General features: G+C 34.5%; 1 pseudogene; it reads right to left on the reverse strand.

Moving 5' to 3' along the window:
* Nucleotides 1-884: 884 nt before the first annotated feature.
* Nucleotides 885-1000, reverse strand: LOC118519363 (U6 spliceosomal RNA; annotated as a pseudogene).
* Nucleotides 1001-4925: the final 3925 nt, after the last annotated feature.

The raw sequence follows: 4925 nt of genomic DNA on the forward strand, positions 1-4925 counted from the left end.
ATTTATTTATTATTTATCCCTTCAGAACTTTAGGAACATACAAAAATATATATCCTTAACCTATTTTAAACAAAATTAGGAGCTTTTATGCGTGTGTAGGTATTTATATGCATGTATAGGTATGTAGGTATATATAACAGACTTTACCATGTTCTGGGCAGTTCAGTATAGGCTAATAGCCTAGAATAAAATCAAGTTTCTGCCTTGCAATTTTGGTTAAGTTACTCAACCTGTGTCTCAGTTTACACAATATTAAAGTAGAATGATAATGACAATTAGATCCTTGGATAGTTGCAAATTTTCTAACTTATTATATGTGCTCAGTAATGTTAGCTATTATTACTATTTCATATCGGTATATATAATTTCTATCATTTTTAAACTGCATCGTATTGAATGGATATGCCACATTTATTTAACCAATTTCCTATTAATAGACTTTTATATTATCTTTAATGTTTTGCTATAAATAAAGTGTACTAAATGAACTTAAGGATAATTCTTTGTGTACTGCAGTGAAAGTGTCTGTAAATGATTTCCTAGAAGTAGAATTTCTAGATTAAGCAATGTATGCATTAACAGTTTTGGTAGATATTCTCAAATCATCCTTTCAAAAAGACACTGTGTCAGAATACCATGAACTATGTAAAATGCCTATTTTATCACAGTATTTACAACACTAGCTAGTATCAATAATTTTAATCTTTGCAAGTTTGATTAAATTGAATGAGATAACTAGTTCAATACCTATTTTATTATTAGTTATATCAGATATCTGTTCATGAACTTAATAGATACTTGCCTTATTTTTTCTGTGATCCATTCAAATCCTTTTCACTCACCTCCCAAGAATTTCATCTTTGTATTTTTTTTTAACTTTCTAAAAAAATATGGGATGCTTCACGAATTTGACAAATCTGTGTGTCATCCTTACACAGAGGCCATGCTAAACATCTCTGTATCATTCCAATTTTAGTATATGTGCTGCTAAAGTGAGCACTTCGTCTTTGTATTCTTATTGATTTGTTAAGCTCTTTACATGTTAAGAGTATTAACCATTCTTTGTATCAAAAAATATGAGCAATCTTGGCAATAATCTCAGTCATTGCTTTCCCCTAACAATTTTTAATCCATACAGATAAATTTGAGGCACTTAATTATATATATATGCATATTTGCACATAATTAAAATCATATGGTTGCTCGCCAAAAGTTTTTTTTCTAGAAATAATTCACCATTTACATGGTCTCTTTTATAAAACCCAAACTCTCATGATCACTTTTGTAAAGATGAAAACTCTCCTGTACATCACGGAAGATCTAAGGATCCCCAATACTCTAATTTACATTGTTGGCATTTTTATTTAGGTTTACTTAAATTTCTTTATTTGGGTTCCATAAAAGGGATACTTTATCTTATATTTTAAGCACTTGGTTTCTCTCTGCTTTAAAGAAAATTAGCATACTGTAGATATTTTTAAAATTTTTTATTTAAATTCAATTTAATTAATACATAGTGTATTATTAGTTTCAGAGGTAGAATTTAGTGATTTATCAATTGCATATAACACCCAGGGCTCATTCCATCACGTGCCCTCCTTAATGCCCATCACCCAGTTACCTCATCCCACCAACCATCTCCCCTCGAGCAACCTGTTTGTTTCCTATAGTTAACAGAGTGATCTTTTAAAACCACAATATGATTTTGTTTAATTCTTTTAATAGCCCTCATTTGCAAATGTTTAAGAGGGCTTTTAGCAGGTCTACTGTAAAAAGTGTTGTATAAGGAGGGGCAGCATTACACATCTTCATCACCTGGGACCTTATTAGAAATGTATATTCTCGGGCCCTATCCCAGACTTACTGAGAATTGATGCTGAAGTGTGAGAAGCACTAAACAGGATCTTGGAGGAGTGGAAAGCTTAGTCTTTCCATTTTCTTCCAGTCTTGCTCTCTTATTGATCAGTGTATTCCACCCTGGCTTTTTTTTTTTTTTTCAGCTACACATTCCCTTCACCAGGCTTTCCTTCTGCTTTGAATATTTCTTCCTTCCTTTTGTTGTACTAAATCTTACTGATTACGTAGATCACAACTTAAATGCTACTTCTTTGAGGAAATCTTCTTGCACCATCAAACCATGCTCCTCCTTATTTTATGTTTTAATATTTCCTTGTGCTTTTTATCAGTACATGTTTTGGGGATTCTTAAATCCTCCAATCCCCACCCCTTCACTATTTCCTAATCATAAGAAGCCGTGTCCTTTCTGGTTCACCCTTGAATCCTCAGATCCCATCATAGTGCTTGGTACATACTGAGACTGAAGTAAATATTACTTGGAAGAATAAATAAATACACGAATGAATAAATCCTCCCCAGAGTGCTTCCTCACTAATTTGAGGATCAAATCTAAACTCAGTGATCATTTTATGGCTGAAGACTCCTCTGGTTTCCTCCTCTCCTTCAGGATGTCATGTGCCTTTTTTTCTGTGCCCTTTTGCATTCCCTGTTCTGACATTTCCTTTGTATTGTATTTTAACCAGTTTGTTGAATCCCCTTGCTTTTCTGCTTGTCCTTGAGGTTAGGGATGGCATCTCTCTCTCTGTCTCTCTTGCTTTCTCCAGGCCTTTTTCTGTCTTTTATTTTAGCTATGTTGACTGGAGCATAGCAGACCCTCAATGACAGCTTTGTGAATTAAATTAAATGTTAAGACAGACTTTGCCACAAGTTTATTTTGAAACCCAGGGCCAGTTGGTTAATTTCTGTACATTTCAGTTTGCTTGCTTATAAAAGGAAAGCAACTTAAGGGAACTTTGTGAAAGATGATCTATATTTCAATTGTGGTGGTGGTTACCCAATGACACAAGATGAACAAAACTCATCAAACTGTGCATTTAACATGGGTGGATTTCACTTATGTAAATTACAACTCAGTGAACTTAGAAGAAAACTGAAGGCACAAAACTAAATCATGATATAGTGGTCCAATAGATATTTTTGAGTTGAACTTAGAACGAATTTCATTTTTTTAACTTATTTTAAGTGAATCTGAATACCTCCAAACCCAGCCCTCACTTTCATTTTTCACAGACCCATCTCTATGATGACTTTACATGAGGGTTGATTCTCCCATTTTTATTCATCTCCCCAAATAGAAGCCCTTTTCTCTCTCCCTTTTGGAACTAAATTTCTATGGTTTTCCCCATAAACATTAGATCACAATCAAGGGTCATTGCTGATTATGATACTCACTTGAGGATGATGTAAATCCTTAATTATCCAATTAAGTGACTTCCCTAAGGGCATATATCACCCAAGGATTTGCCTGTGTTTAGTCACTGTGGTTCAAGTGAAACTTGGAATAATTTAATTTAAGATTTAGATGCATCTTCACATTACTTTTCTACCTTATAGGAAGATCATCAAGAGTTTCTTCCTCTGATGATTAAAGCATAGTATCTTATCAGAACAAGAGTATCTTATAGAGTAATATATAAAAATATAAAAATATATTACTCTATATAATATAATGTGTACTATATAACATGTATGATAAAATATAAAATAGTACATATTTTGTATATATAATACACAAACACACACAAACCTATAGCATTCTTAACACAATTTAATGTTTATTTCCCGTTCATATTAAACTTTCACTGTTAATACAAGGAGCTGTTTCACATCTAATGTGCTATTAGAAAAGGGCCATTATTTAGAACCTCAGAGACACCTGCCTGGCTTTGCTGGTGGGTTACTTTAAATTTTATTATGCTAGGAAATTGTTTTTCCTTCCCATGCATTTGCCCTCTTATCACTCATCCCATCTTGCGCTTCCAAGTCCATCCTGACTCTAACAGGCTAAGCTGCTCAATCATCCTAGAAGTTGACACGTATAACTCAGAGCAATAAGGAAAAGGGGAAACAAAGGCAGTCTCACTGCTGCACAGCCACCTGGGATAAACGTGAGAAATGGGAACCTCACGTTTTAAATTGCAAAAGAAGAACTTTGTTGTAATCTTACAAAAGTATATTTCTACCCTTATTTTATTTTATATTTTTAAAAAATCACTCTCGCACATAATCTGGGACAACGTGGATGAAAATATATTGTGTAAGTATAGATTTTTTAAAATTATAATACAAATAATTGACTAATTCGTCCTGTTTTCCTACGTAGAAGAGCCAAATAATTTCTGTGGTACATAATGCAAAAGATTCATTTCACATTTTAAAGTAGTTTCTTTTTCTTTCTTTTTTTTTTGGAAGATCTTATTTATTTATTTGAAAGAGCGAGAGAGCGCAAGCAGGGGGAGGAGCAGAGAGAGAGGGAGAAGCAGGCTCCACACCCAGTTCGGAGCCCCATGTGGGGCTGGATCTCATGACCCTGAAATCATGACCTGAGCCGAAATCAAGAGTCAGAGGCTTAACTGACTGACTGAGTGACTGACTGACTGAACCAAGAAACATGAGAGAAGAGTGGAGAGCAGGGATGAGCAAAGTGTGGGAAGATGGGAAAGGATAATAGAAATGCATAGGAACTGCAGCACTGGGGAAATAGGTAGAGAAAGAGGATTAGATAAAATTAGAAAGAAAAGTCCAGAAAGAAAGAGAAGCTGAAAGGGCTCAGTGTTTTGGGTTTTTTTTTGGTCATGATGGTGGCAGGTTTGGTCAACTGCCAACGTCTCTTTGCCTTGTGCTAATTTATAGCAAATTCTATGTTTTGGGGGACATGTCTAAGACAGGCCCAACCCTGAATTTGTTGTGTCAGTGAAAACCTTCTCTGTCTCTACAAGTGAAAGGGACACCTGGGCCATACTTCATAAAAGCTCTGAGTGGGAATGTCATAAAACCCCACAGATGGAGTCATTTGTTGATAAAGAGCAGATCCACACAATTCTGTTACTTATATTGAAACACTGATA

The sequence above is a fragment of the Halichoerus grypus genome, chromosome 2 (assembly GCF_964656455.1).
Source record: "Halichoerus grypus chromosome 2, mHalGry1.hap1.1, whole genome shotgun sequence".
NCBI lineage: Eukaryota > Metazoa > Chordata > Mammalia > Carnivora > Phocidae > Halichoerus > Halichoerus grypus.